The sequence below is a fragment of the Hylobates moloch genome, unplaced genomic scaffold (assembly GCF_009828535.3).
Source record: "Hylobates moloch isolate HMO894 unplaced genomic scaffold, HMol_V3 SCAFFOLD_21, whole genome shotgun sequence".
Lineage (NCBI taxonomy): Eukaryota > Metazoa > Chordata > Mammalia > Primates > Hylobatidae > Hylobates > Hylobates moloch.
In genome coordinates, this window is record NW_026652296.1 from 46,515,967 (window position 1) to 46,529,370 (window position 13,404).

A 13,404-nucleotide genomic window follows, 5' to 3' on the forward strand; every position below is an offset into this window, starting at 1 on the left:
AGAGCAGAAAGTGGGACCCACTGGGACTGAAGGCCTTGTGTTACTGCAGGCTTCGGAGTGCTGGCTCCATGAAGGAGGGGACTCTGGACAGGACCATAGTCCTGGAGGAATACAGGCTCTGCCAGAAATGGGACCCAATGTGGGGAAGGCGGGAAAAGAATATCCCAACCTTTTCCTTCTCCTTCCCTCTCATCTCCTGCCAATGCCTCACCATAAGAAATGGCAAGGGAGTCGGGTAATGCCAGCAAACACATCAGCCTCTTGGGGACATAGACAGACATAGGGCAGAGAAGGGATCTAAGTGATCTCATGCACATATATGCACATGGGATAAGGCAACTGGAAATACTCAGTGCAGATCCTCAGCCCAAGGGGAAACTATATACATATATATGAGGTTTGTGAACCACTTAGGACTATTCATGGATTCCAGGGTAAGACATTCTAAATATATTAATGACTTTCAAATCTATATCTGTAAGTTATATTGTGATCTTTCCCCCAAGTCCAGGTTTTAGATGTACAGCTACCCACTAGACATCTTCTCTCAGCTATCTGATAGGCAGCGCAGATTCAGGCTGCTCAAAACAGAAGTGGTTCCCTTCCTCTTCCCTTTAACCTGCTTCTTCTCACAGGTTCCTTTTTCTATGAATTTGAATCACTCTGGCCAGCTAAGTCTAAATCTTTAAATCCGTTTCCTTCTCTCTTTAAATCCCATCAGCCACTAAGCCCTATTAATTCTGTCTTCTAAGTATCTCAAGAACTTCTTCTTTTACTGTCAGTCATATTGCTACCTCCTTGATACAGATTTCCATTACTGTTCACCTAGATCACGGTCCTTTCACATGCATCCCTGACCTCTTACCTATTTTCCACAAAGTCACAGAGAGAAACTTTTCTAAAAAGAAAATCACATTATTCCATTCCATTAATTAGAACTCTTCTGTCTTTCCCTTTTAGAAATCCAAATCCATCCAGATTCAACTGCATGTACACCAGCTTTGTCTCCAGGGTTTCCCCGTGACCCTGAAGGTCTAGTAACACCAAATGAGCGACAAGTTTTTTTGCATACTGCATGTTGTGAATACCTTTCTCTTAGCTTCCTCTTTATTGGCCTGGTGAGGTGGTAACTTTTTATTTAGAAGGAGTTTTGAAAATACAGAAGAGTTGCATAAATATCACAAAGATCTCCTATACATCCTTTTCCCTGCACTTTTGTTCATTCCTTAACATGCACTTCCTGGATCGCTTTCTTTGGTCCTAACCCCATCCTGTGAAGCTCATTTCCCCCTTTCTCTGTTCTCTGTTATTTTCCTGCTCTCGATGGTAACTGCACTCTGACATTGTTCTGTGCTTAGCTTACCTGTCTGTCATTAATGTTTTTTGTATGTTTTTTGAGATGGAGTCTTGCTCTGTCTCCCATGCTGGAGTGCAGTGGTGCAATCTCAGCTCACCGCAACCTCTTCTTCCTGGGTTCAAGCAGTTTTTGTGCCTCAGCGTCCCCAGCAGCTGGGACTACAGATGCCCACAGCCACATCTAGCTAATTTTTGCATTTTCAGTAGAGACAGGGTTTCATCATGTTGCCCCGGCTGGTCTCAAACTCCTGGCCTCAAGCAATCCACCCACCTCAGCCTCCCAAAGTGCCAGGATTACATGCATGAGCCACTGCACCTGGCCTGTCTGTCTGTCATTTAATAGGCCAAGTTCCATACTGACATAGGCGAAGCATTACCAGGAACTTTTGCGGAGTTTACCCTAAGGAGACACCTGAGAAATAAATGCTCAGTGAGCAAGTGAGAGAATGTCCAATCCTATGATCAAAAGACTTTTTTAAAAAGACAACAGGGTAGGTGGGTTTTGTTTTTGCTTTTGATTTGGCATGTTTTTATTTACTTAGTTTTTTGCCATCTTATAAATTGAGTCAGTACTACTAGCTCTTATCTATTTCAAAGGATCTGAGAAAGAAGAATCTGTCACTCAGTGAAGAGATACCATGACCCCACTCCTGGGTAAGTCTTCTAAGCTTATATAGACACTTGAGAGGAGATAAGTTCGAGAGGAGGGAATCCCTAATATGCTACATGACGGAATAAGTGGAGGGTTGTGCTAAAAGCATGACACAGACCCTGGCAGGCATAAAAGTGACTGCCAATCTCTCTTGGGGAAGGCTGTGGATACCTTGCAGAGCTAATAAGGGTTCCAGACAAGGAGGTGATCAGCCTCACCAGCAGGAGGCCATGTGAACCAGCTGAGGCCCTGAGTGGAGAGGGTGGCAGGAGAACAGACCTTGGGTAGCAGCCACCAGCAGAAGCCATATTCAGGGATGTCACATAAATCTACCTAGTATGGAATAGGAAAAGAATTGGGAGAACATGATGATGATTCAGATTGCAGCAATTTACTAGTGAGAAAATGCCTAAGTATTTACTGACTTGTTTTCATTGTTGAGAACATTTCTTTCCAATATGCAATAGCCTGAGCGCCTGCAGATTGCAAAGTAAGGAGCTCCTAGGTTTGTGTGCGGGGACTACAAATGGGCACCTTAGACCCAAGGGCAAGTGGTGTGTTTTCAGAGTAAGCTCATCTACAGCTCTATCAAATGGAAACTGCATTTCAGATTGGTGGCCTTAAAAAAGCAGTCAGAGAAAAAGCACCCCAGGAGAGGAACCAGCGAGAGCAGAAACACAGGACCAGTGTCAGGATTCAGCGCTGTTAGACTTGCTCTCGCATACCAATGAGCTGAAACAGCTATTTCACGATAAGGATCTTGGGAATAAAAAACAAGTTTAGGTGAGAACTACTTTGAAGGAAGGGGCAGTAAACTCACTGGAATAAATGTATAAAATTCTGTGTTCACCAAAACTAGAGCACACTCACTAGTCGGGGTATGATGCTGGCAATTAAATGAGCAATTTGTCAGCTTTTTAACCTCAGATATAGATATCATGACTCAAATATTAATAATGTACAGCAATGGGAATGTTTCAGGAGGTTGCACGGAGAAAGAAAGCCAGTCCTCAGCAACTGTTGATTGGGAATTTACTCAGTAAGTAAATGTAAGGCAATTTCCTATTCCCAAGAACCTCATTCTCAGGATCCAGAGCAGAGATCTTAACAATACCCAAATATCTATACATCAAAGATGAAAACAGACTTTCCAACAGAGGCAAAGACAAAATGGTATTGAGGGCAGCTGGGAGAATCAGGAAGGGTTTCAATAAGGAGGAGGCATCTAAGATGGAATGTGAAAGGGCAAGATCTCAATAGACTGGGCTGTGCGATGAGGAGGTCTCAGAGAAACGATGAGGAGGAGCTCCAGGAGAAGGCGGCTAACAGCCTCGATACTGCAATACTGCAAAAAAAATCAGAGAATAAGAACAGAGAAAAGGGTATTAAATTCTGCACAAAGGAGAGCTTTGGTCACTTCCATAATAGCAGTTTCAGTAACGTTGACGAATCAGAGCTCAATTTTGAACAGCTGAGGTTGTAAATTGCTAGTAAACATGTGACAATAATCAGTGGAGACCTAAGTTTGTAGTTGTTGGCTGGTAAAGGGAAGAAGAGGAAAGGTTCAAAACGTTGAATGCAGGCAGAGTAATTAAAGGGCATATGTTCACTTTCTGGGAGGGATAGAAGATAACTCAGAATAATGTGAAGGAAGGGAAATTTAAAGGATAAAAACAACCAAAAGGCCTGGTGGATGGTGCATGTTAGGGAACAAGGTCCTAAATGGAGCTGGGGCAGAATGATGGAGAAACAGTACTCTGTATTTTGTTTTAGATTTACTTAACTCATGATTTAGAGGACTGACTTCAGTAATAATAAATAGTGAGTATTAATAACTTACACTGGGCCGGGCGCGGTGGCTCAAGCCTGTAATCCCAGCACTTTGGGAGGCCGAGGCGGGCGGATCACGAGGTCAGGAAGTCGAGACCATCCTGGCCAACACGGTGAAACCCCGTATTTACTAAAAATACAAAAAATTAGCCGGGCTTGTTGGCGGGCGCCTGTAGTCCCAGCTGCTCGGGAGGCTGAGGCAGGAGAATGGCGTGAACCCGGGAGGCGGAGCTTGCAGTGAGCCGAGATCGCGCCCCTGCACTCCAGCCTGGGAGATAGAGCGAGACTCCGTCCCAAAAAATAAAATAAAATAAATAAATAAATAAATAAATAAGTTACACTGACAATTGTATTAAATGCCAGAAAATAATAAGAACTAACATTAATTCTTTGCTACGTACCTGGCCCCAGGCTCAGAACTTTATACTTAAAATAAAATTCTTCATCATTTCTGTATGCTTATAGTATCAGATATCCCCAAAGTGAAAGTTTTATAAGTATAAGCACTTCCAAGATTGCAAACACCCAGCTTGCCACTACCTGGAAATAAAGAACTTGCCATCTACACGGGATCCCTCCCTGCCCTCACTTCACCCTGCCCCCAGGCCGACAGGAAACATGGGGACCTGTGTGATCCATATCCCTTCATCTGCAGTTGTTATTTTCCCCTTGGGAGTTCTGTGCAACACATGAACCCTCTCTACCCCTCATGATTTCAGCAGTTTATGGCTCGTTTAGAGCCACCTCAGAAAATCTCTCCAATGTCCAATGCCCAAGTAAGCACTTGCCTTACTCAGATGCGTTTGTTCCAGCTCCCATCTGTTTAGCTCAGGAATACCAATTCACTTACTGTGTCTTTTGCTGCTCCTCTCCTCTGTTACTCATTTAATTTTTAAGTTGAAAGGGAACTCAATCTTCCTTGATAATCAGAAAAGCACCTACCATTAATGATATATTTATAAAAAGAAGGGAAAATTAATATATAGTGGAGTGAAATCACACAGTACAATAAATCCTCCTCCCTTTAAAGATACCCAGAATTTCTCTCCAGCATCTACATGAACCTGCATATCTACACCCTGATTTCCTAATTATACCACTTTTGTCTTAGGCTTCAAAATTAAAATAAGGTAATTTTTGTGCTTTTATTTCTATTTTAAGATGTAAAATAATATTTTCTGTAATTTGTCACTGTAAATTAAAATTATTTCTTCTACACTATGGGCAAAACAGGTTTTATGGGCTAAACTAGCTGTCATTTAGAAACTTGATTGTTCATGAAAATGAACTCTGCATTCTAAATGACTAACTTATAAATACACCTTTATAATACAATCTCTTTGTATGTTGAAAACTCTTTGAATATGAAGATAAAGCATAATGTGATATTGTTATGCAAATGATGGCATGGAATATCTAACTAAACATTAATGAGGCCTTTTCCAAGATTATTAATTAATTTTTGTACTAGATTAGTTATGCTATCAAATACTCTTTAAAATTTCTCAGCAGCTTCCTATGTAGTAGAAATTATTTAAGAAAATTAACTCAAATATAAGATACATAAGCATATTAAGAGTGTAAGACCTCCCCAATGTCTAGTTTTGATATGTCTAATGGCATATCAAAAATACCTTATAAATTCTCCTGTTGTGCTAATGACTTGAAAATTATAATGAGCCAGAAAAGCAATCTATACAGTAATTAATGAATTAATAATCTATCTCACTTCAAAAAGGCACTCAAGTCACCTTAACAGAAAGCATATAATTAAGCAAGATACAATGAATTGAATATGAACTTGAAAAAGGAGATAAAGAAAAGGAGAGAAAGATGGAGAGCATAGGTGGATTTATACAGAGCTACATGCCATGAAATACTGCAATTATAAGTGGGCCCCTAGATTTGTTTCTTAGAGTTATAGAAGCCAACCGAAAGAGAGAAAAAAATGATCAATTTCAAGATTTGCAGTGTTTACCTAATAAGAACTACCTTAATAGTACTTATCTAAGGATGAGAACAAGTATCTCTGATACTGAAATCCTAATGAGATCCTCAGTATTTTCTATGATATTCTTAGAGTAATTCCAATGATAGGATCCACAGTGAGACTCAGATCCTCTCCACACAAGGAGATGGCAGCACACTAAAGCCTAGTTGGATAAAAACCAGCTCCATGGGAAGCTATTAAAATGCTGTACAGTGCATGGGTCCCCCAGTGGACTTGCTCAGTCACAAACTCCTTTAAAGCATCTGTTATAATATATGAACTAATTATCTTTAAGTCAATCTTACCTAAATATTCAATCCCAGTCCACGTTTTGAAATGTACTGAGCATTACCAAATTCACAGGCCTGAATCCAGCTACTTAGTATGGCTGTGGAAATACAGGACTGCATGCTTTAATAAGCCGTGAAGCTCAGGGAAGCATTCTGGGCATGGAATTGCCATTGTATCTGAATGCAGATTACTTCTGCTTTCCAGAATAAACAAATGTTGAAATTATCCTAAAATGGATAATGACATTACAAATACTGAAGTGAGTAACACTTAATATTATATAAATCTAGTGGCACAAGTGATCTTCTGGTTAAACAAAAGAAATACCCAGCAAAGTAGACACTAGAAAATGGAAATTACCTGTGTTTATTATTTTTTAATAAATCTGAAATCAGTGAAGTTTAGATTTTTTCTTTTTTTTTTTTTAAGCTTTTTTGGCTGTTAAGTTTATACAATGCAAAATAACCCTCTCCAATTTTATTGAGGTGGCCGACCATGTCCACAACCAAATCCACCTCTAAAACTGGAATTCAGTTGCTGACCGAGCCCCAGCCTCGGCTTTCTTGTCGGCACCAGGGGGCACAGCACTCCGTCTGTAGGTATCTCTGTCGGCTTCCCCTCTTGTGAGTCTTGGAGGTCATTCACCCTTCAGACCTTTAGGCCGAGGCCTGCCAGTCCCTGGATGGCTACGGCATACAGTGGCAGGCACAATCTCCGGGGGCAGATGAAGGTTATCACGGAGATACTGGATACCCTCATTGGGAAGGTACCAGTGGAAATTTCTCCAGGCAAACTGTGCCTTCATATAGCCTCGGGACTTGAGAGTCTGAATGGCCTTCATGACAGGAAGGTTGGATGCATTCTTGTCTGCCAGCTCCAGGTGCTTAGGCACGTGGATGTCCTTCTTGGCCACCATGACTCCCTCCTTAAAAAGGATTGCCATAAATGGCAATCTGGTTCTTCTTAGGCATCAACATCTTGATGGCTGTAGGGTCCGGGGCCAGGGCCTAGATACAGTCTTCTAAAAGAAACATATTGGATCTATTTTCTTTAATGCCTACCTAAGAAAAATAACGTTATTGTCCAAAGTTGTACTTTTTAATCTTTTGAAAGTAAATGAAATTTACTCTCCTAAATTCCTTAGTACATTTGAGAGTATTATGACTGAATTTCTAATTTGTCTCACAGTGCTTGTTTCGTTTTTCAATTTGCTATAGAGAAGTGAAATATAATAATTAAGATTTTAATTTACTGTTACTGAAAGTGATTTCCTTTTAAAATCATAACTGTATTATTCATTTGCTAAGTTTTCCTAAAACTTTGTATTACTTCTTTATTTCTATTATGTTAGGACAACAAATGAAGGAAACCAAACTCTACAAGATACCTTTATTTTCTTTCAGATATTTAATTCAAAAATGTCATCTTTTGCAATACACTTATTATATTAGTCCATTCTCATGCAGCTATGAAGAAATATCTGAGACTGGGTACTTTATAATGGAAAGAAGTTTAATTGACTTCTGCGTGGCTGGGGAGGCCTCAGGAAACTTACAATCATGGTGGAAAGGGAAGCAAACATGTCAATCTTCACATGGTGGCAGGAGAGAGAAGAATGAGAAAAGAGCCAAGGGGGAAGCCCCTTATAAGACCATCAGATCCAGGAGATCGAGACCACGGTGAAACCTCGTCTCTACTAAAAATACAACAACAAAAAATTAGCCGGGTACTCGGAGAACAGCGTGAACCCACGAGGCGGAGCTTGCAGTGAGCCGAGATTGCGTCACTGCACTCCAACCTGGGCGACAGAGCGAGACTCCGTCTCAAAAAAAAAAAAAAAAGACCATCAGATCTCATAAGGACTCACTCACTATCACAAGAACAGTATGGGGGAAACATTATCTCCACCTGGTCCCACCCTTGACACGTGGGGATTATTACAATTCAAGGTGATATCTGAGTGGGGACACAGAGCCAAACCGTATCACTTATAAAAGAGTATAACATTGTCAAGATTCAGAATTTAAACATTGTCTTTTTTTGTTCTCATTGTATTTGTTAGAAATGTTTTCATAAAGCTAGGAGCAGTGGTCTAAAGCCTCATTAGATCAAGATTGAGGAAAACAAGTCAGTCACTAACCATGAAGAGGCTTGACAAGCTTCCAATTTACAGCTGAAATTCATCCATTATAATTTTTGTGATAACCTCCCATATGTCAAACTATTAGTACCACGGATATAATTAATAATCAGGATACATAAGGTTCCCACTGTCATGAAGCTCACGACCTATGGAGAAAAGCCAACACATTTTTACAAACCATAAATTATGTCAAATGCAATGAAGACAATAAACAGATGCTGTGAGAAAAATAAGATGAAATGTTGAATTTAGAAAGGTGGGGCCGGGCGCGGTGGCTCACGCTTGTAATCCCAGCACTTTGGGAGGCCGAGGCGGGCGAATCACGAGGTCAGGAGATCGAGATCACGGTGAAACCCCGTCTCTACTAAAAAATATAAAAAATTAGCCGGGCGTGGTGGCGGGCGCCTGTAGTCCCAGCTACTCAGAGAGGCTGAGGCAGGAGAATGGCGTGAACCCGGGAGGCGGAACTTGCAGTGAGCCGAGATTGCGCCACTGAACTCCAGCCTGGGTGACAGAGCGAGACTCTGTCTCAAAAAAAAAAAAAAAAAAAAGAAAGGTGGTCAGACAATACTATTCTGAGGAGGGGATATGATTAAGCTCAGACCAGAAGAAGGAGTCACTTACATAAAAAGTAACCTAGAAAGAGGGAACAGAAAGCAAGATCCAGACACGAAAAAAAAGCTTGACATAATTTAGGAACTGATGGAAGCCATGGAATTTAGTAAGCAATGGTGAGACAGGAGATGTTTCTGGTCACTGGAGATGCCAAATCATGTGAGGCCTAAAAATCTCAGTAAGATTTTTTATTTTCTTGTAAAATAAATGGGAGAGAAACAATGAAGGATTGCATGAGAGAGGCAAGGATAAGGGAAAGTATTTAGAAAACAGAATGAATTAATTAAATTTTGCCCCCCTTAATAACTCACGTTACTAGTAAATCTTAAGAGATCAGTTTTGAAAGCTACAGAAATCTCAGATAAACAAAAGCAACTAAATTGGGTATAACACATACAACAAATGTTATGTTCAGAATATGGACAATTTGGGTTTTTCTGAGGTTCTTCCTATTGATAGAATATTTATTTCCTCTTAATTTCATACATCCACAGGCCTCCTAGATTCTTAGAACTATGTTTTCCTCCAAAGGGAAAGACATAGAAAAGTACCCAGGGTAATATAATAAACACTTCAGTTCTCACCATCAACAGTTTTGAATTTTTCAGACTTACTTCAGCAATAATGTTCATTTGACACACCTTCTACTAAATTTTGACCCTCTCAAAAGCAAGCTAATTAATCCTTTCAAAAACTAAGTTCTCTTTTCTTGGTAGATAAGGCTATAAAGTCAATGAATTTACTAGACTTTATTAATCAAAAATTCACATAGCCAATGCTCATGAGGGCTGCAATTCTCAGGTCATTTTACATCTAACCTAAAAACATATAAATAAGAAGTTGTTAGGCACTTGTCTCTGATTTTAAAAGCATATGTGGCATTCTAAAGTACATGAGGCAAGAAATGTGCCCACCATGGTAACCTCATCCGAAATGCCCCAGAGGAGGAATGATGAGAACATGGCTGAGGTGAACTCATCAGAGATGGCCCAAAGCTGGAGTGGTGAGAACATGGCTAAGGTGACCTCATCTAAAATAGCCCAAGGCCTGAGTGGGGAAAGCAACAGGAAAGAGTGGACTCTCACACTCTGATGGAGTATTGGCTCCAGCACACATCACTCTGGTTTCTCCACCAACCCTAATTTCTAAGGATGATCTTAGATTCAGATTGGAAGATTCTGAACTAGAGTTGCCACTTCCACCAAGGAAGAACCTGTGCTTTGATTGCTCAGCTGTTTTCAGCTGATAAGTGAATCAAGATCCCCTCAGGACAAAGCTGACATTGCTTTTGCTTATCATAAGCCATTTTTAGGGTCATGAGACCTTAAAAACACCTTCATGGCACATCTGTCAATAAGCAAAAACAAAAAAATAGAAAATTTGTTCAAGTTGGGTATTCAGCTTAACAAAAACTGTGCTCTTTAAGTTCATGGAAATCCACTATCCCCTTGGTATTCCTCAAAAAAAAAAAAAAAAAAAAATCACTTTACCTAAAAATAACCCACATGCAAGAGTTTATAGATCCTGGAGTGACAGATATTATCTGATTTCAAACATGCAATAAATCAAAGAAAATATTTTTCAAAATGTTTAATCTATGGGCCAGAGCGTTCTTGAGGAAATTATTTTAGGACCCCAGAGTCTTCAATTAAAGGGTTACACACCATTTTCAGTTTATAGCCCCGTGTATAACTAAGACAACTACCATATGAAAAGAGACTCTGTGCCCACCAGACATTTAATATCCTACTCTCCACACTCCCTAAATGAGAGAAAGTGAATATAAGCAACTAGTAATTGACAGCAACCACTAATTGACACAGACACAACTATCTCATAATCCATTTACTATTTTACTAATCCTTTCACCACAGTTAATAACATCTCTTGGAAGCTGAGGTCTGAGACTGAATTAGATGCATGCTACTTTGGCTTCTCTTCCGAGAAATTAGAAAAAGTTCAGGACATGATAGATCTGTATAGATGTTTTCGGAGAAAATAACTGCATTTTTAAATAAAGCAATAACAACCATCCCGGTGAAGGTGGACACTATGTCCATCTCCATGATGACCATTCTATTTGCCAAGGGTACCATATTATTCGTTGAATTAATGCTGGATCATCTGGCATACAACATGGTAACTAGAAATACAAAAAACATTTATTAAATAGTGATAACTTCCAATTGGTAGCTTACTTTTATGGAAATATTTTACTTCATTAAAAATAATTTATGTTGATTTCCATCTGCCTCTCCATTCCCATTTTGGTTGTTATTATTTTATATCAGCATAAAACCCCAGAGACTGAACACTCATCTATTTTTGCCATATATTTCCTGTTATCAAGTCGCAGTTCCCAGTTTGTGAAACAAAAATTTGGACATGGTGTTTTAGGGAATGGATATATATATATATCTGTAAGTACCTACGTCCTCAAATTGCTCAACACTAACGAATGTGACTTCTACTGAATAAGGCAGGATTGTAAAGGATTGTCTTTTATGGTCTGATATTACCCATTTTAACTCAAAATCTCTGTTTTATTAAAGCAACTGCATAGTGATAACTTTCTTCAGAAAAGCGCCACCAATACTACAAGCAGTCAGATAAATCAAGATAATGTAAAGCAAGAGTTCTCTGTTTTTTCTCCATATGACTTTTTTTGAACAGATGCCTCTGGTATAATTCAACTATGTAAGCACCAGAAGAAAGCAATAAGTAAAAATAGAATATGAAATTTGAATTAAAAATGATAACCTTTTTAGATATTGATAGTAATCTAAGCTCTAAAAATTCAAAGTTTCCCTTTATAAATATACATGCATGCACACACATATTAATACACACACACCTACACTTACACATTTGTTGAAAATATATTGAACATATTTTATGCACCCGGTCCTAGGTTGGGTGCTGGTAAGGCAATGAAAATCAAAAGCTGACGTGAACCTTGGTCTTCTCAAGCTTGCAGTCCAGAGGGCAGAAAGATTTTAATGAAATAATCATTAAAAAATGCAAACTCATCACAGCAATCAGCACTGCAAAGAAGATATATATGGTGTGTACTAGAGGCACATGGTCTTGAGAAAACTGGAAGAACCTGCTTCATTTAGAGGCAGGGGTTTTCTGTCACAGGAATGAGGTGGGATCAGAAAAATAAATAGGAGTTAACTAGGCAAAGACAGGGGGATGTGCATGTGTCTGGCTCTGAAATGCAGGGGAGTTAAACACAAGTGAGTGCAACCCTCAAACAATGGGGAGCCAGTGGATATATGCAGCTAGGTGCCTATTCTTCAGGCATATAATTATGGGTCCTAATCTGCAAACTTTCTAGATGTCCTGTGAAATCAGACCACCATTCCCTAGAGAGGCAAACTCAATAATGCACTCTTACAATGGCTTTTGCTTGTGTTATTTCGTTTTTTCCTCATTCTCCTTATTCCCTCACTCCTACTTCCTGGCTTCATATTCCAAATAAATGCCCTACAAAATCTGTGTCTCATGATATGTTTTTTGCTGAACTGCAAAGTAATACGGTTAAGCATGGCATGAGATAGGAACAAAAATGCATATAGGTCTGTCAAGCATTTTACCTCTATCCATTCAATGGGAAGCCTTTGAAGTATTTTAAAAAGAAGGAGACATTATTAGATGTGCTTTTCAATAAGATCTTTCTGGCTCCAATGCAGAGAACAGATCAGATGGGGGCAAAAGGAGATGAGGTTCAGAAGATAATACAATGCTACAGGTGAGAGAGAATGGTGGATTAGACTAGGGAGAAACCACAGTGACAGAAAGAAGCAAGTACATTCCAGAGCTATTTAGGCAATAAAATCAATAGAGCTTAATGAGAAAAGAAGTGTTGAGGATGAGTCTTATTATTTTTTTTTTGGCTTCTATAATTCAATGGATGTAGTAGGATTCACTGAGCTAGGGAGCACTGAAGAAGTCTGGGGGTACAAGAGGGGATAATTATAAATGTTTTAAATTTGAATTTAGGCTTAAGTTGAGTCTGAGGTGTCTTTGAAACATCTTGGAAGAAATATAAAATAGATAATTAAATATATGGTTTTGAAACTAAGGGAACAATTTAAGCATCTCTGATTCAGCTTTATTTGGATGGCAATGAGTTCCAGAATCACGAATAACACTAAGTAGAGAGGCCACATTTTAAAAAAAAAAAAAAAAAGATGACAAGATGGTGGTACCAGGTCTTGAGAAAGCTGGACCAGCAAAGGAAAGTAAACAAAGGGGGCCAGAAGGATGGGAGGAAAATCAAGACAATGTTTCATTATGGAAGCCACAGGAAGAGGGTATTTCCTAAAGAAGGCAAAGGCCTATAGTACTCATTGCTACTCCAAAGGTAGGTAAGATTACTATGGTAGATTATGTTCTTGGCCCCAATTCTTCCCCTCTTCATACATCCACATTCTTTACTGTGTGACTTTGCAGTTTCACCCATAAAAATCAGTGGAGTATAGTTTCTTTTGTTCAAGTGACTTGTTGTAGCCAAAAGAAAAA

The 13,404-nt window shown here is 39.3% G+C and overlaps 1 protein-coding gene and 1 pseudogene across 4 annotated transcripts in view; both read right to left on the reverse strand.

The window, feature by feature from the left end:
• The window catches only part of MACROD2 (mono-ADP ribosylhydrolase 2), a 2,131,323-nt gene that overhangs the window by 1,333,353 nt on the left and 784,566 nt on the right, over positions 1-13,404 (reverse strand). The gene's annotated exons all lie outside the window — the stretch shown is intronic.
• Positions 6,597-7,096, reverse strand: LOC116461519 (small ribosomal subunit protein eS10-like; annotated as a pseudogene).